At 45.6% G+C, this 20,095-nt stretch overlaps 1 pseudogene; it reads left to right on the forward strand.

Moving 5' to 3' along the window:
• The first annotated feature begins 12,704 nt into the window (after positions 1 to 12,704).
• Positions 12,705 to 18,844, forward strand: LOC125365632 (annotated as a pseudogene).
• The last annotated feature ends 1,251 nt before the right edge of the window (positions 18,845 to 20,095 follow it).

A 20,095-nucleotide genomic window follows, 5' to 3' on the forward strand; every position in this document is an offset into this window, starting at 1 on the left:
GGGAAGATGGCGCCGCCAGAGTAGGGAGGCACCCCGACTCGCTCCAACTGAATAGCGAGCTGGGAACTCCAACACCCAACACCCCATTAAGAACCCAGCAAAACCAGCAGCCAGAAGCAGTGGAGATACGCAGGAAAACAAAAAGGAGCAAAAAAGAAGAGCCGAAAACCTACACGGAGCCGGAGAAGCTACGGGGCACCCTCCCCCCACCAGCCAACCCTGGCCCAAACAGGGCCAGGCTGGGAAAGGGGACCCGGCGATCAGCAGACCAACTGCCAAAAACTCACACCAGGAGCGCAGAGTCCAGACAACGGAACTCCACTGACACCAGGGAGAGCACGGACCAAGACAAACGGTGAGGGCAGCTATGGGAAGTTCGGGTCCACACCGGAAACAGTCGTAAGTGGCTGGGGAACCCAACAGTGCAGAAGGGGAGAGCTGGGGATGCCACCATGACGTTTCGCCACACCCGAAGGACCAACGGGGTCATGGGACACACACACACAATCCAGGACCAGTGAGTCCCCCATTACTCCCTCCACTAATGGGAGACCAGCTATCAGAGACCCAAACCCTACAAAGAAGCTAGATCTCCCTCCCAACCCCTCCCCACCCCGAGGGAACAAAGAACCCCCAAATCAGGCAGGAAGCTCCCATCAGGCGCTGGGAAGTCACAGGAGTTTAGCAGGGGAAAGGCGGAGCAGCCCCAAGGCCGCCCAGGAGCTGGAACTGGCCGAACCAGCCCTGCCCCCTTCCCAACGGGGGCCAGGGGACGGCTGGCAGTGCAAGCCCCACCCGAGGCGCCTGGACCTAGCGGACCTTTACAACTAAAATCACAGGGGCTGGTGGGCAATACCAGCACAGCAGGGACACCTGGGCCTGATCACTCACTCTCCTCGCAGCGGAGGTGCAGTCTGAGGGCGCTAACCCGCGCCTGGACAGTTGATCCCACTGGGCCCCACACATACCGCCCCCCACAGTGAACTTGCGGGAGGGCGCATGCACAACCCAACAACCCAGGGCTTGTTCTGGAAGGTGTACCCCGCTCAGGTGGACGGGGCCACAGCGGCAGTGCCCATTGTAGTGGGTGCACAGCACACAGGTGGGCGAGGCCCGCGGCGACAGCGCCTGCTCTGGTAGGTGTACCCCGCTCAGGTGAGTGGGGCCACAGCGGGCAGCGCCCGCTCTGGTAGGCGCACCTACACAGGAGGGCAGAGCTCTCCATCGGCCCCTGCCCACTCAGTTTGGCTCATTTCGCACAAGTGGATGGGCTGCACCCCAACAACACCGGCCCCGGAGCAGTCCACATAGGAAGACGAACTGCCTGAGAGGTGAGCCCCTCTGACCAAGATACAGAGTGGAAAAAAGAACCAAAGAAGAGTTAAGCCTCCACGCCCCGCTGAATGAGCAACCAACAAACCCCCAACAGGGGCACGCTAGGCTCAGCACAGCACAGAGCAGGACACTGTCCTGCAGAGAAAGACACAGAACCTACCGGTCCCCAAGTGCAGGGAGAGTGACCACCTCAGAAACAACCGAGAAGGTTACGCTCACCCATTGGGAAGCAAGGTCCAACAGCCAAACCCAAACCCAGAGCCAGGACACCATGGCACAAGGCTCCCACTGAAGGACCAGCAAGAAACAGCACAAAACCAAACCAGGGAAGCTACCCAAAGATCTCCAGATGCGCAAATCACAAAGAAATATAAACACATTCATCAAAGGGCAAGCCAACTTGCCAGCTCCAAAAAGCAGCACAACTGAAGAGGAGATGGAGAATAAAAAAGCAAATGAGGCCATGTTAACAGAAATGATGGAAAGCACCAGAAACGAAATCAGAAAACAATTCCAGGAGTTTAGAGTGGAAGTCTTGAAGGACATCCAGGAAGCCAAGAAAGAAATGGAAGCAAAAATGGATACAATGCAAACCTCCATTAAAGAAGACCTTAACATCCTAAGAAGTGAAATGCATGAAAAAATAGATTTAAAATACAACTCTTTAAAGGAAGAAATTTCCACGATCAGAGCTGATCTGACAACCATAAATAGCTCTCTAACATCCATAAACTCCGCAATTGAATCCACAGCACAAAGAATAGACCATATGGAATCCACAATCTCTCTCTTGGACAATGAAGCAGCCGACAACAACCAGAAAATTACCACACTCCAAGAAACGGTGAAGCTTCAGGGCAGACTAATCCAGGAACTAATGGACAAAGACAAGAGATATAATCTGCGCATAATTGGAATAGAAGAAGGAACCGAGTACCAGAGCAGAGGGCTTCATCGTATTTTCAATAAAGTTATTGCAGAAAACTTCCCCAATCTCACAAGGGACCCCATCCAGGTAACCGAAGCCTATAGGACACCTGGCAGGCCAGACCTCAGAAAAGCCACCCCAAGGCACATAATATTCAAAACTTCAGATCTCAAGAATAAAGAGCAAATTCTGAATGCAGCCAAAATGAAGAAAGAAATTTTCTACAATGGGAAGAGGATCCGAATAACAGCAGACCTCTCCACACAAACCTACCAAGCACGAAGTGAGTGGAAGAACACCATCCAAGTTCTACAGGCCAACAATATGCAACCCAGGATTAAAAATCCAGCGAAATTGGAGTTCACATTCGAAGGGAAAACCAGATCTTTCCATAGCAAAGGGGATCTAAAGGAGTATGTGAATAAAAAACCAGCACTACAGCAAATATTAAGAGGGGAATCCCACCCAACAGAGATTGTACAGGACACACAGACAGAAACAGAAACAGAAAGAGCAGCTCACTAAAGACAAATAAAAAAAAAAAGAGGAAAAAAAAAGCCCAACAAGAAAATGGAAGGAGAAAAACACTCTTATCCTTGATCTCTTTGAATATAAATGGTATAAACTCTCCGATAAAGAGGAGCAGACTGGCAGAATGGATCCGCAAACAAAAAGTTGGTATCTGCTGTCTACAAGAGACCCACCTTACAGCAAGGGACAAAAACAGGCTCTGAATGAAAAGATGGAGCAAGATCTTCCAAGAAAACGCACCTACCAAAACAGCACGTGTAGCCATCTTGATCTCAGACAAGCTGTACTTTTCATTAAAATAAACTCAAAAAGACAAAGAAGGACACTACATTTTAATACAAGGAAAAATCCAGAATCAAGACATCATGGTGATAAATATATACTCACCGAACAAAAGAGGCCCCACATATGTCAAGCAAATTTTCACAGAATTACAGAACAAGATAGACCCAAATACAATCATAGTGGCAGACTTTAACCCCACTCTCTCCAAGAGACAGATCCAACACCCAGAGGATCAGCAAGGGAGCTGAGGACCTAAGTAACACCATATCCCAAATGGATCTGACAGATCTATACAAAATCTTCTAGCCTACAGAGATCCAATACACCTTCTTCTCAGCAGCACGTAGATCATATTCCAAAATAGACCATGTCATAGCCCACACAAAGAACCTCAGCAAATACAAAAGTATTGACGTCATCCCATGTATTATATCTGATCACAGTGGATTAAAGGTAACCCTCAATAACAATGGTTACCACAGAGGCTATACACATTCTTGGAGGCTAAACCCCACACTGTTATCCAACACATGGGCCACAGACCAAATTAAAGATGAAATCAATGAATTCATAAGCCACAATGACAATAAAAACACATCACAGAGAAACCTATGGGACACAGCTAAGGCAGTACTGAGGGGCAAGATCATTGCCCTCAGCACTCACATTAAAAGAATGGAAGCAGAGCAGGTGAATAACCTCACGATGAAACTAAAACAACTGGAGAAACAAGAAATGACTGAATCGAAAATGACTAGGAGGAGAGAGATCACAAAGATTAAAGAAGAGATAAATCTGATTGAAAATAGAAAGACCATTCAACAAATAAATAAGACTAAAAGCTGGTTCTTTGAGAAAATAAATAAAATTGACAGACCCCTTGCAAGACTTACAAAAAAAAGGAGAAGAGACCTACATATGTAAAATCAGGGACTCCACCGGAAAAATTACAAGTACACACGATATTCAAACAATCATAAGGAGCTATTTCCAGAAACTCTATTCAGTAAAAAACAATAATTTTACAGAAATGGATCAATTCTTAGAGAAGTATAAACTGCCCAAACTGAACCAAGAAGAAATAAATCAGCTAAATAAACCAATAACTTACAGTGATATACAGGAGGTAATCAAGAACCTCCCAACAAAGAAAAGCCCAGGCCCAGATGGATTCACCAACGAATTCTACAAAACCTTTAGTGATGAGCTAATACCAATACTCCTCAAACTCTTCCACGAAATAGAAACAGAGGGAGAAATCCCAACTATGAAGCTAATATCATACTCATTCCCAAACCAGGCAAAGACCCAACAAAAAAAGAGAACTACAGACCAATATCACTAATGAACACAGGTGCAAAGCTCCTCAATAAAATATTAGCTAACAGGATCCAGAAACTGATCAAGAAAATTATACATCATGACCAAGTAGGCTTCATCCCACAGTCACAAGGATGGTTCAACATCCATAAATCAATCAACGTAATTCACCACATCAACAGAACTAAAATCAAGAATCACATTGTTATCTCAGTTGATGCCCAAAAAGCCTTTGACAAAATACAACATCCATACTTATTAAAAGCTTTGGAGAGAACAGGAATAGATGGAACATTCCTCAAAACAATAAAAGCCATATACAACAGATCAACTGCTAACATCATATTAAATGGAGAGAAATTTAAATCATTCCCCCTAAACTCAGGAACAAGACAAGGATGCCCACTCTCCCCACTTCTTTTCAACATAGTGCTGGAATCCCTAGCCATAGCAATAAGACAAGAGGAGGACATCAAAGGGATCCACATCGGCAAGGAAGAAATCAAGTTATCCCTATTTGCAGATGACATGATCTTATATCTGAAGGACCCAAAAAACTCAGTCCCCAAACTCCTACACTTAATAAACCATTTTGGCAAAGTAACATTATACAAAATCAATCCACAAAAGTCAGCAGCTTTTCTGTACACCAGCAATATACAAACAGAAAAGGAAATTATGGAAACAATTCCATTTACAGTAGCCAAAAAAAGAATAAAGTACCTAGGGATCAACCTAACCAAGGATGTGACCGACCTATTTAATGAAAACTATAAAAATCTAATAAGGGGGGGCTGGGGATATGGCCTAGTGGCAAGAGTGCCTGCCTCGGATACACGAGGCCCTGGGTTCGATTCCCCAGCACCACATATACAGAAAACGGCCAGAAGCGGCGCTGTGGCTCAAGTGGCAGAGTGCTAGCCTTGAGCGGGAAGAAGCCAGGGACAGTGCTCAGGCCCTGAGTCCAAGGCCCAGGACTGGCCAAAAAAAAAAAAAAATCTAATAAGGGAAATCAAAGAAGACACAAGGAGTTGGAAAGACCTCCCATGCTCATGGGTAGGCAGAATCAATATAGTGAAAATGGCCATATTGCCCAAATTGTTATACAAATTCAATGCAATCCCTATCAAAATCCCAGTCATATTCTTCACTGAAATAGAGAAAGCAATCCATAAATTCATGTGGAAGAGCAAAAGACCTAGAATAGCCAAAGCGATTCTAGGCAAAAAGGTCAGTGCAGGAGGTATCACAATACCAGACTTCAAGCTCTAGTACAGGGCCATCATAACAAAAACAGCCTGGTATTGTTATAAAAACAGATCGGAAGACCAATGGATTAGATTTGAAGATCCAGAAATAAAACCGCACTCTTACAGTCAGCTGATATTCAACAAAGGAGCTAAAGACATACAATGGAATAAACATAGCCTCTTCAACTACTGGTGCTGGGAGATCTGGGCAACTCAAAATGGATCAAGGACCTCAATATCAGACCTGAATCCTTGAAACTACTGAAGGACAGAGTAGGAAAGACACTAGAACTTATAGGCATAGGAAGGAACTTCCTGAACAGGAGTCCCAGAGGCACAACAAATAGGGGAGAGACTCGACAAATGGGACTACTACAAATTAAAAAGTTTCTGCACAGCTAAGGACATAGCCACCAAAACAGAAAGACAGTCAACCATATGGGAAAGGATCTTTACCAGGACAGCAACAGACAAAGGCCTAATATCTGTCATCTACAGAGGACTCAAAAAAACTAAGCCCCTCCAAGCCCAATATACCAATTAGGAAATGGGCAAAGGAACTAAAGAGAGACTTCACAAGAGAAGAAATAAAAATGGCAAAGAAACATATGAGGAAATGTTCAACATCCCTGGTAGTAAAGGAAATGCTAATAAAATCAACCCTGAGATACCACCTCACCCCAGTTAGAATGGCCTATACTCTGAACTCAGGCAACAACAAATGCTGGAGTGGGTGTGGTGAAAGAGGAACCCTCCTCCATTGTTGGTGGGAGTGCAAATTAGTACAATCACTTTGGAGAACAGTATGGAGGTTTCTCAAAAAGCTCAACATAGACCTACCCTATGACCCAGCCATACCACTCCTAGGCATCTATCCTAAACAGCAAGTCCCAAGATATCAAAAAGACATTTGTACTTCCATGTTTATCGCGGCACAATTCACAATAGCCAAAATATGGAAACAACCCAGATGCCCCTCCACAGATGAATGGATACAAAAAATATGCTACCTATACACAATGGAATACTACATAGCAATTAGGAATGGTGAAATATTGTTATTCACAGGAAAATGGTCCGAACTGGAACAAATAATGTTGAGCGAGACAAGCCTAGAACATAGAAAACAAAGGGGCATGATCTCCCTGATATATGACTGTTAAGATGGGGTGACGGAGAGACAATAGAGACCAGGTCTGTGAAACCAAAAACTGCTTGTCAAATGGTATTTCCCACAGGATTGGGGCAGCGACGCAACAGTATGTAACTAAAACCAAACAACTACTCAACATATAAAGGTCAAAAATCGACCTCTCAGTGGAATACAATAGCTCAAAAGCTATGTATGTACGTTCATATAAGACTACTGTTGACATATTGTCTAATATCGACATTACATTTAAAGGCCAAGACGATTTTTCTTGGGCTTGGACACGTGGCTACTGTATATGTTCTTGATACATTGTATATTGTATATATGTCTACCTGACCTAGAGAAGGGAAAGAAAAGCAGCACGTAAGATATCACAAGAAATGTACACACTGTCCTACTATGTAACTGTACCCTTTTTGCACAACACCTTGTCAAAAAATTTGTGTTCAATTAATAAATTAATTAAATTAAAAAATAAAAAAAAGATTAAGGGAACAAAAGTCATTTTTAGGGGAAATGAAGCAAGGTAACTTAAGGAAACTGAGGCCTGGTGAAGGCAACTCAGAAATATGGTATTTAGAAATAAGGAAGTGCCAGCTTTGCTTGAAAGAGAGACAACAGGATGCATTCCTTCCTGAGGGTGCATTCCTCACCCCAAGAATGAACACTTGTTTGACAGGATATGTGCCTTCCTGAGAAAGACCACTTCCCTAAACTTAAGGAGCCTCCTGCCTCAAAAGTCAGATTGCAGGGTGCCTCCTTTTTAGGATAAAGATCTGTTTTATGGCAGGATGCATTCTTACCTGGAAACTCAGAGAGTAACACCAGGTGTGATTAGAGCAAAGACAAAGCACCTACCTTTGCATAACATCGAAGCCAAATGCCCTGCCTTTACCCTATAAATATCCCAACAGTCCAAGGTGTTGTGTCTCTGGGAGTCTGTGTGTGTGTGTGTGTGCGTGTGCACACACATGTCAGTGACTCTGTATGTCTCTCTCTCTCTCTCTCTCTGTGTGTGTGTGTTTGTCTCCCCGTGTCTCTATCTCCCTATGAGAGCACCCACACTCTGCTAGAGTGTGCCCGTGATCTTCTGTTTGTCTTTTTTGTCTGTTTGTCTGCTTGCCTGCTTGTTAACTTACTAAAGCTCTGTGAAGTTTTCTTACCATTGTGACTTGTCTAGCAATTCTTATTCTGCGATCGAAGTCAAGAACCCTAAGTGAAGAGTTCCTACATTTAGAAAGAAGCTTCACTAAACCTCACCTCCGTCTGGTGACAATCAGATGTTATACACTTTGTTTTTAGAAATCCCATTTCTAGGAATATATCCTCACAAAATCACCAGTTAGAGACAAAGATGTATATTAGATAATTAGTTGCACTAAATTAGACCTGGCCTTACTATTCCACAATTAAGATACAGTGGCAGCCAGACGCCGGTGGCCCATGCCTGTAATTCTAGCTAGTCAGAAGGTGGATCTGAGGGTCTTAGTTAGAAAATAGTGTGGGCAGGAAAATCTGTGAGACACTTATTTCCAATTCATCAGCAAAAAGCAAGAAGTAGAAAGCACCAGCCTTGAGTATAAAGGCTAAGATTTAAGATTGTCAAGGCTCTGAGTTCAAGCTCCATTATTGGTGCACACACACACATACACCAAGATGCAATGGTAGACTGTGCATCTATTTGGCATCTATTTGGCACATAGCTATGAGTTATCTTAAAATGATGTAAAAAAATCTAATGGATTAAGAAAAGCAACGTGTGCTACTGAATATACAGTGTATATTTCATTGTTGATGCTCTGCTTTCATCGATGACGCTAATCTCTGCACAACCGTAGAGAAAAAAAGGGGGGGAAAACTATGCCACATGTTTACAACATTGTTTTCTGGGAAAGGAGGCTATCGGGGGGTTAAATACTCTCTCCAGTCTTCTAGGCCAGTCTGTGTTGTATTTTATTTTTAATTTTAATTTAATTAATTTAATTATTTTATTTTTGTGCCATTCCTGGGGGCTTGAACTGTCCGCAAGCATTTTTGCTCAAGGCCAGCACTCTACCATGTCAGCCACACAGCTCCATTGTCAGCTTTTTGGTGGTTCACTGGAGGTAAGAGTTGTATGGACTTTCCTGTCTGGCTAGCTTCATATATCAGTCTTCAGATCTCAGCTTCCTGAGTAGCCAGGATTACAGGCGGGAGCACTGGCACCTGGCTTGTGCCTTGTTTGTATGATTGCTAAAGAAAGCAAAGGTGTCAACCTGGCAGGGGCTGATATTTGGGTATCTGATGGGTGGAGGTAAGTAGAAACCCACCCTTCTTTCTCTCTCTCCCTCTTGGCTGTTGCGAAGTCACTATGAGTGTGTCTAGTTATATGGGTTGGAGCCTGAGCTCTCACCCCATTTGGGAAGAAAGGGCCCAGGAGCAGGAGAACCTGTGTGAAGGTGGCTGCCTGGGAGCTCGCATTCCCCTCCACCTGTTGACTGTGTCACTATGATAACCATGGAAGTCCCTGGGAAGGAATTCCATCCCAGAGGCTCTCCCATGGGGAGGTGCAGCATGAGGCAGCACAGGGTGGGGGTAGGCTTCCAGGCTAGGGTGGAACTGAAGTGGGGAGCAGACCTGGCTCAGTGGCGCAGAAACAGGGAGCAGGCGCTGTGCAGGAGACCAGATTTAAAGAGGAAGATGGAGGAAGAGAGGGAGCTGGGGAGAGGGGATGGGGTGTGGTGCTGTGCCCTCATTATGTGCAGAGGCGAGGGAGGGTGAGGACCATGTGGATACTGCAAGGGTCCTTTCCGTTAGTGTGACAGGTACAACTGTGTGCCCAGAATGTGAGCAGAGGTCCAGGGGTACATCCGGCTGACTTCATATCGCACACTACAATCTATACAGGCTCAAATTCAACTTGCAGACATGTTTTGTGTGCATCATAAAACTGGATACATTTAGCCAAGTACTTCCTTTCAATTCGCCACACTCCCCACCCCTCCCTATTGCTGCACACCAACCATACTTGAGTTACTTACATCGCCTGCCGGATCCCTGATGCTGTTTGTTTTGCAGTGCTGGCTGGTGATCTCCAAGACCATTGCAGCTTATAACAAAGTCCTCCCATTATGTTTGTTCTTTGCATGTGCCAGCTGTGAATTACACTCATAGCTCCGCTAAGGGCCCTTCATTCCTCAGGGCTGGGCTGGGCTGGGCTGTCCAGTCACTCTGTCTGATGAGCCACTTCTTGATGGGGGAAGAAGGCTCCAATGGAAGGAGACAGCCTTGCATTGACCAGGATCGTGGGAGAAGTTAGGGCTAGAGAGATGGGAGCCAAGTCTTTCTGTTTTCCTTGCTGTTATTATTTGTTTGTTTATGTGTGTTGTGCCAGCACCAGAGCTTGAACTCAGGGCCTGCCATTTGCTTGTCTTTTTGGCTCTACTACTTGAGTCAGGCTTCTAGTCCAGCATTTTGCCTGCACTAGCTTCTAACCATCATCCTCCAGGTCTCATCAGCTTCATGTGTAGCTGGGATTACAGCTGTGGGCCACAGTGCCCAACTCATCTCATTTTAAGCCCTTTTCAGTCTGTCTTAGGAAACCACACAAACATGGGCTCTGTGACCCTCTTGCAGGAGGTGGGATTAAAAGAAGCACTTACTATTTCCTCAAAGTCCTGCTGGGTTCATTGCAGGGCTTGCAATAGAGCCGTTGAGTATAGCTCATGTCCACACCAGCTTCTTGCATGACTTCCCCACTTGAAGGAGGAAGCTGCAAAGCCAGGGCCTCAAGGTGCCAGGCGGGCCTGTCCTAGCTGAGCAGGGGCCCAGAGTCTCCACCATCTGCTTCAACAGACCTGTTTAAATTCTCCCCTTGTCTCACCTTCCCTGGAATAATTAGCACTCGTGTTCCCAGAGCTCGCTGGGTGACACCAGTCATTGCAGGAGCTTGCAGCACAGCCTGCAGACATTTCCATTCCATGCAATCTTGGAAATGGCTTAAGTGGGACTCGGCAGCCCAGCCCTCACTTCTGCTTGCTTACTAGCCTGTGGCACCCTTTTTGTTTCCTCCTGCCAGGCTCTTCTTGGCCTTCTGCACAAGGGCACAGCCTGATGGTGAAAAAGGGAGGGGAGAGTCTCAGACAAGGAGACTGCAGTCCTCCTGGGACATGGCCAGGAAGGAGACTCAGCAGGAAAACTCATCTAGGGTGGGGGCAGCTCAGTGTTGCTGCCCCCTCAGCCCTTCCCACAAGGGTGGAGCTGTGGTAAGGGAAGATCTGTGCGCTGAGCTATGAAGAAGCTCATAGAATCCCCATTCAGCTCAGGCATGCATCGGCTATAGAAGAATGCTCTGACATATTTGCTTGTATAAAACTAACAATGTGGCTTCATGGAGCAGCCTGATCTTTCCTGTGTGGAGAAAACACTTTGGCTTTTCTGGGGAGCAGTTTTGTTGCTCTCTGAGAGCTCAGCTGCTTGAGCAGGGTAGTGGTGCAGCCTCCTGGCTGTCCTGTGTCCTGGCAGGCATGCCTGGCTCCAGGTGCTGTGAAATGGGCCCTCAGTATAAGGTCCCTGATTCTGCAGAACACCCTTCCAAGTGGGTGCAAAGGTTGCATCAGAAATAGAGGGTGACAGGCGGTCAGAGAGACCTGCTTGGTGGTTCTGCTCTCCCTCTGCCTACTGTGAAAAGACCAGGCTGGACAAGACAATCTCAACCACATCCAGTGGCTCCTGAAAGGTGTGCATATCTGTTTTTTTTGTTTGTTTGTTTTGCCAGTCCTGGGGCTTGAACTCAGGGCCTGGGCTCTGTCCCTGAGCCTCTTTGTGCTCAAGGCCTAGTGCTTTATCACTTGAGCCACAGCACTACTTCCATCATTTTCTGAGTTTTTGGAGATAAGAGTCTCCCGGACTTTCCTGCCCAGGCTAGCTTTGAACCATGATCCTCAGATTTCAGCCTCCTGAGTAGCTAGGATTATAGGCATGAGTCACTGGCACCTAGAAAGTGTTCATATCTTATGCCCATGCCCATAGCTTGTACAGCACTGGTGGATACTGGGCTCCCACAAGTGTGTAAGCCTGATGGATGCTTTTAGACCAATGTGCAAGACTGCACTAGCTCAAACTTTGGTTTCAGGTATTCGGAGTCTTGAGCAAGTCACCTTGCTTTCCTATCTACCATGTAGGTCATCATTCCTTTTCTACCTACTGAAGGGTTAAATGAAAAGGGCTCTGTTCTGATGTGTTAACCCCTTTGTTGTCTACATCAAAATCTAAATGACCCTGAGCATGCTTAAGTTTCAGGAACTGGTTTGTTTGTGCTAAAGCTGTTAAGCTGTAAATTCTTTAACAACCTTAAAGCCAGACTCCCTACAGCGCTTGTAAATTCCTAGAACAAAGCTATCTACAAGTTAAAGAAGCTACTGTGTGCTGTGCCTGGCCTTGGGAAGGACTGCACAAAGTACAAGATAAAAGGACAGCTAGGAAACTCCTTTGATAACCTTTGACCATCCTAGAATGCCCCTAGCCCCGAGCCAATCAGCCTTCGGTCCATACCCTAATTCTGCCCAAACATCTGCTTGCTGTAAATTTCGTAGTTTTTGCCTTTATAAGCCCTGTAAAAATCCAGCTCAGGGCTTCCTCCCTATCTCCGCTGCGTCGGTGTAAGGGACGAGGCCCGAGTTGCAACTCGCCTGATTAAAGCCTTGCTTTTGCATTTCGGAATGTCTGGCGCTCGGTGGTCTTCTTGGTGGGTTTCTCTCGACTTGGGCATTACACCTACTTCATACCTATTCAAGTTTGAACATTTATTAAGATAATCCATATGGAAATATCTTGTGGGTGAAAAAGAGGTGCTTTACTATTTTTTAAAATCACCTATGGAGATTCTCACAGTCTTTAAGTGGACAGTGCACATGCACTAACTTCCTCTTTTCTGGCTAGAACCATGGAGGGTGCCGAAGAGAAGAAAAAGAAGGTTCCTGCTGTGCCAGAAACTCTTAAGAAAAAGCAAAGGAATTTCTATGAGCTGAAAATAAAGCCCTGAGAAAGAAATGTGCTGAAAAGATGCTTTGAAAGGCAAGGAAAAAGCTCATCTATGAGAAGGCCAAGCACCATCACAAGGAATACAGGCAAATGTACAGAACTGAGGTCAGAATGGCTAGAATGGCCAGAAAAGTAGGCAACTTCTATGTACCTGCAGAACCTAAGTTGGCATTTGTCATCAGAATCAGAGGTATCAATGGTGTGAGTCCAAAAGTCTGCAAGGTGTTGCAGCTTCTTCGCCAGATCTTCCATGGTACTTTTGTTAAGCTCAACAAGGCTTCAATTAATATGCTGAGGATTGTGGAACCGCATATTGCCTGGGGGTACCCAAGCCTGAAGTCAGTGAATGAGTTCATCTACAAGCATGGTTATGGCAAAATCAATAAGAAGCGAATTGCCTTAACAGATAATGATTTGATTGCTCGACTTCTTGGTAAATATGGCATCATCTGTATGGAAGATCTAAATCATGAGATCTATACTGTTGGAAAACACTTCAAAGAAGCAAATAACTTCTTGTGGCCCTTTTAGTTATCTTCTCCACGAGGTCTTCTTCCGTGAAGAAGACCACCCACATTGTAGAAGGTGGAGATGATGGCAACAGGGAGGATCAGATCAATAGGCTTATTAGAAGGATGAACTGAGGTATCTGCCATGCTATTTCTGTAATTGGGTCTGTTAATAAACAGTGACGCTGGCAAAAAAAAAAATCACCTGTGGAAAAAGCAAGATAAATCAGAGTCTATAGTATGCTTCACTGTTTTTTTTTTTTTAAGTAAATACATGCAATTGTATAAGTCAGCTATTGCTAGGTAACAAACAACCCCCAAACTCAGTGACAGACAATGGTCAGCTTTTATTACCAGGCTCAACCATGTGGGACCCATTGAGGCAGCTCTCTATCTTTACAATGGCATCATATAGGCAGGCTTGAAGCAACTCATGTCTACCTGGGGATGGTCCTGAGTTGGGATAGATAGATGAGACTGGGAAATTATATAATTTTAAAAAGCCCAAATATTAAAAGGGCTCAATTCAGAAGGTAAAACCAGGAAGTAAATTAAAAAATCAGTTGAGCCTCCCTCTCACTCAGCATTCGGTTTAAGTGCTAAGTCTCAGGACTGGGGGATTTAATGGGACTATCTTTACCTGCCCTGTTATTTGAAAGGGTGAAAAGCTGTCAACTCTTCCTGAGTGGGTAAAGACAGAAAGGTGGGAAGCATCTCTGGGAAAAGGAAGCTTTCAACACTTATGTTTTCCTTCCCTCAAGTTCTCTGAACACCGTGAGCCATATTGGCCCCCAGGCTGCTCTGAGGCTCTGTAGCACCTGCCCGAGCTCCCCACCAGCTGTTAGCCCCTCTGACTAGATGCCCACTGGGTGCACACCTCTGCTCTTCATGTGCAATTCTCCCAGGGGCAATGCCCAGGGGCCTGCAGGGTGACTGCCCATGGCCATGGTGATGTGGTGTGTGGCCTGCCCTGGCCCGTGGTGAAGGATGAGGCACCCCTGAGGGAGTGGAACTCATCCCAACTGCCTAGCCGTGCTCAATTTGTGCTCTCAACAATCTATGTTTTAGAATATTTTGGGCAAGTCCCAGTGAGAAATGTTAGCATACATCCTGGCCACCGAGGACCATTACCTAATGATTGGGGGTTGCCTTCTCCCAGCCAAGAAAGTACAGAGGTGACAAGAGATGAGAACCAGCATTTTGAGACTTTAAATTCCCATTTCTTATATGGGAGGCAGGAAACGTTCTTTGCCGTTTTGCTGTCTCTTCCTACTTTCACTTTGTTAAAAACTAAAACCAATCTTTGCCAAAACTTTCACGGAGCGAGAACCTCCTTTTTATGAGACTCCCTTAAATGCCTTTCATGAGTGGATCTCAAGGACTCATGGTTTTGTGTGGAAATGGGAATGAGGGAAGCCCTCATGCATTGTCTGGTGACAGATCTGAGGTGTCATAGCAGAAGCATAAAGGAAATCTTCCCCAAGTAAGTATATTTCACATCTGTGTTCTGACACGCCATTAGCCAGAGCCAATCATAACTAAGTCCAATAGCAGTGAGATGGGAAGTTTGTGTCACCATTTGCAATGTAGGAGTTTTTAGAATATATATTGTTGGGGATTCAGTTTTGGCCTTAATGGGGGAAGGGCGACAAGAGCGAGACCCTGCCCTTCCCCCAGCCCTGGGACAGTGTAAAAGCTAGCCCCTCCCACCTTCCCGCCTCAACGGGAAGAGAAGGTTCAGCCACGTGTCTAATGGTGGAGGCCTGGCCCTTGGGGGATTGTAATCCCCTCCCACAGGGGAAATTTCATGACATCACCTGATGGGCAGCCCAGCATCCAATCAGTTAATCAACCCAAGTCCTTCCCCTTCCACCTTTGTCACTGTAATAAATTCTTCTGCCCGCCCTCTGGAAGCTGAGGCGCATGGACCATCGAATAGTTTCCCCGATGTTTCTCTCTCCGCCACGGTTCCACACGTGAGGGGACCGGGGAGGGGGGGTCTCGGCATTTCTCCTCAACTTAGCGCAATCCATTAGAACATGCTTTGGCTTCTGCTGGCAGAGGGACAAAGCCGAGTCTTCTTTTATAGTTTAGAATTCAGGCATCTCCCTTGGAGAAGTGGGGAGAGGGGTCACAGGAGACCCCAACAATAAATATATATTTATATATAAAATATGCTAACTATATATATATATAATTTTTACAAGAAGAAAGAAGTAAAACAATAAGTAGCATTTTCCCCAAACGTCCTGTGAGTTTTGGTGGTGATCTTTCAAAAGATGAGATGCTGAGTGTCACTGAATTACACAGTGAGGAAACGATTCTGCTTCAGTCCTCTGATTCCCTCAGGGAACAGTGCAGAAAAGAAGCTTGTGCGTGTTCTCTCCTCCCATCAATTGTTCATCCCCATTATTCACAAAGGCATCCTGAAAGTAATGGACAGCAGTGCCCGGCCTTTGCTGTTTCCCATCCCAGGCTTGAATTCAGGACTTCTCACTTGCTCAGTTTTCTTACTGATAGCTGATGTTTTATGACTTGATCCATGCCTCCAGACCAGGTTTTTGCTAGTTTATTGCAGATGGAGTTTTGTGGACTTTTCTGCCTGGGCTGGCTTTGAACCTTGATCTTCCAGTCTCAGTCTCCTAAGTAGCTAGTATTACAGGGGCGAGCCACTGGCACCCACTTAATGATAAATTACCTGTAATATGTTTTTTGTACAGCATGAAATTTGGAGATACACATGCAGTATAGAAAGGCTAAATTGAGCTAATTACCATATGAATTAACTTTCATATTTCCTTGGTGAGAACACTTAAAACTCTACTCTCAGCAATTTTAAAGAACAAAATACATTGTTATTAACTCAAGTCATGGTAATGTTCAATAGATCTCTGGAAATGGTTCCTTCTACTTAACTGAAAGTTTGTGTCTTCTGACCTACTTTCTGATCCTTGTTTTCTCAGTTCTTGTACCCCATTCCCTGGAAATCACTGTATTCATTTTTTTAACCTATCAACTCCATTTTATGAATTATCTTTCTTTAGCAGTTTGGGGACAGATAACAAATCCATTTCATTAACAAGAAATTATGATTGGATTCATTACTTAACAATGAGTGAAAACAACAGTATAGGGGGCCTGGACATTCTCCTTCCAGGTTCCTCCAGCACCTTACATACTCGCTGCACCCCAAAAATTAACAACACAGGAAATGAACAACTGACTAACCTATGGGTTTCATTCAATTTTGGCCAGTATCCCATCAATTCTTCTTTCTGGCCCAGTATCTAATGTACGATCTGACATTTCATTTATTAGATCTATTTAATCTTCCCCAGTCTGTGACCATTGCTGAGATCTTTCTTCAGCTTCCTTGGTCTTGCTGAACAACAGCGGCCCTGAGCCTGGGTTTGTCTGATGTTTCTTCAGAATGCATACAGCAGTGATGACCTGCTTTCGGCTTACTCACTGTGGCTGTGCAGGATGTGAGCAGGCAGTGGCGGCCTGCACATCTAAGGCTTGCTCTCTGGAACTCTCTGTGATTCGGATGCATGGTGGACCAGCAGCCCCTCCTCCTGCTCTCCAGGAGAAAGCTGGCTCTCCTCTCCCTGCCCCGTGTCATGACCTGTGGGCCAGCCCTGCAGTGGCCTTTATAGAAATCAGAGCCATATCTCCCATGCCCAGCTCCCTGCTGTTGGTCCCGGATGTCTGCCGAGTTGGACTCCAGTGAGCTTTCATTCCCAGGCCTCTGACACAGGACTGTGCAGCCTCCGCTGCACTTTGCATCAGAGCTTCCCTTGGATGTGGCTTTTGAGTCTAGGAAATAAAGACATGGGGCAGGTGGAAGTCAGCGTCTTCCTAGGTACCGGCGTCATTGCCATTTTTTTCCTTTCAACACCCAAAGAGATTTTCCTGGCTGATCTTGCTCTCCATCTGTTACCAGACCATCACTTTGATTTTCTTCCCCTTCATGCATAGGAAATGTGCTGTGAAATCCCAGTCTCTGTCTTCTCTCCCTGCAAGGTGAGCAGACTCACGTTTGGCCCATTTCCCATGTGGAGTTTCCTGGAGCTCAGTGAAGACCCCAGGGGCGCTTGGATCTCTAGCTGACTCCCCTGGCAGCCTTTGCCGGTCTAGGTCTCTGATAATATTGTCCTGAGGAGAAAAGCCAATTACTATGAGCTATGACTAATTAACTTCCACCCAGGGTAGAATCTCAGAAGCCGCTGCCTGCTCTCCCCAGTGTCTGTGTAATGAGACACCGCTCTGCTGGGACGCCTTTGACAGTCCGAAGGCCTGAAATGGATCACACCATCCGGCTCACCACCGCATCTGGAGCCTTGCGTCACCTCCGCCTCTCACACTGACTGGTTTCCTGTTGGAGCTGACAGAAGAAAATGAAAAATAAGGGTTTTTGGGGTTTTTATTTTTGGCAGTATGAGTCAATCTTCATTTTCCCCTATTGTGCACCAAGTCCTGATTCAGACACCAAAAGCCCACAGGAGAAGCAGAGGGGTTTTATTAGGTTCAAGTGTCTGGGAAGCACACAGGTAGATCAACAGTAGCAGGAAGCTTCTTTAGCTGGAGAGTACAACTCCTCATTTGTGCCTATAACCTCACTCACAGCCAGAGAGACACCTGACTTGGACACAACACCTGTCTTCATTGTGTGTTCAGCTCTTTGTCCTGAATTTGGGGGTCAGATTCCTGCTGAACTCTGTACAGGCATGTTAATCAGATGAGAAGTCTGAAATCCAGTGGCATCTAACCTACCTCAAGACAGAAGGTATCAGGTAAGAGGAAGTAGGCTCTCTTCCTGTTCTAGACTCCAGAAAAGGCTCCTACAAGTCTCCATCCATTGTCCCATACCTGTAGTCTCCTTGGGTTCCAGGAATTCGGGCCTCACAGGTCACTCCACGAAATATTCACCCCCAAGCAGAACCAATCCTCTGATAAGGACGTGTTTGTTTCCTTAGATTATAGTGGCTATTTTGTTGTTGTTGTTGTTAGTCGTGGGGCTTGAACTCTGGGCCTGGGCAATGTCCCTGAGCTCTTCAGCTCAAGGCTAGCACTCTGTCACTTCAGCTACAGTGCTGCTTGTGGTTTTCTGGCAGCTAATTGGAGATAATTGGTGTTTAATTGGAGGTAAGAGTCTCACAAACTTTCTTGCCCAGGCTGGCTTTCCTCAGCCTCTGAGTAACTAGAATTAGCCACCAGCACCCAGCTTGATTGTGGTTTCTTTGTGATCACCTTACAGAACTGGAACTGAAAGTACATCTTGGCCCAAACTGTTTGCTTAGGCATACCTTTTCCCTTTTCTGCCCCAGTTCTTCCTCTACTTAAACCTAAAGAGCATGTCAGCACCCCAAAGGTAGGCAGAGACACTTCATTCTATCTTCCTACTTCAGCTATGTTGATTAAAATTCTTTCCTTCCTTCCTCTATGGGGTGAAGGGCAGGGCTGGACACATGGGAATCTCCATAGTCAGGCCTCTGGCCTAGGCCTACAGCTATGTAGGGACAAGGAGCATTACTGGGTAAGGCCAGTTATTATCTCAATAAATATTTGTTGAGTATGGTTTGACTTCAGGACCCACACAGCACTGATTTTAGAATTCTTTTTTGGATACCAAAATTAATGGTTGGTGAAGCCCCTTAAATAAAGTAGCACAATATTGGTCCATAACCTAACCATGTACTCCCATGTACTCTAAGGGGTGGGAGTGTCCACATTATGCCTGCATAGTGTGTAAGGGCGGTAAAATCATTTGGTACATGGCAGAGCAGACACATATGCTTCCTGTTGTCTGCTTATTGGCATCTGCCTATAGTCCATAAATGTTACTATAAATATCCAAATGGAAGCCAATGCTGGTGGCTTAGGCCTGACATCCTAGCTACTAAGGAGGAAGAGATTTGAGGATCACAGTTCAAAACCAGCCCAGGTAGGAAAGTTGTGAGACTCTAACCTCAAATAAGCTACTCAAAAAAACCCCCAAAAAACCAGAAGTGGCGCTGTGGCTCAAGTGGTAGAGGGCTTACCTTGAGCAACAAAAGCTCAGGGACAGTGCCCAGGCCCTGAGTTCAAGCCCTAGGACTAGCGCATGCACACACACATAGTAAGGAGTTCAGATATGGCCAGCTCCATTATTGTCCACATGGTGAGTTGTACTATCTGGCATCTTGTCTTCATGGGTGTGCCTGAATTCCTAAAGGAAGGGCAGTCCCACCCCCAGGTGATGGGTGTTCCTGAATCCCTAGAGACAAGGGTAGGCACGTGGCCTACTGGGAGCTTCCTTTGACCCAGCCCCATGACCTGACCCTATTTAGGGTCAGATCAGCCCAGCTGCCATTGTGTCATGCCCCATGTCTCCATCTTTGCATCCTGTGTTTAGTCTCCTGTCTTGTCTCCAGTCACCATGGCGTCCCAAGTCAGCTGAATTAGTTTGATGGTATTGTTTTTGTTCTTTCTTTCCTCTCTAGCCTGTTTGCTAACACTGTTAAGGGTATTTACAGGCTGCAGGCCTTTGTAACATTGGCTACCTACAAACTGCTAATGCTCTAGTAAAGACTCCAAGATTTATTCCCTCAAAATGTGGCTTCTGAAAGCATAGGTATCAGCCATCCCAGAGGACCATGCGGAGATAATCACAGACAGGAGAAGAAAGTTCATAAGGAGGTTTATTAGTGGGGCCATAGTTCCCACCGGAGAGGGAGCTACATGGAGTCTGTACCTTATCCAGGTGGCAGCTTCTCTCTCTCTC

This window comes from Perognathus longimembris, chromosome 17, assembly GCF_023159225.1.
Source record: "Perognathus longimembris pacificus isolate PPM17 chromosome 17, ASM2315922v1, whole genome shotgun sequence".
NCBI lineage: Eukaryota > Metazoa > Chordata > Mammalia > Rodentia > Heteromyidae > Perognathus > Perognathus longimembris.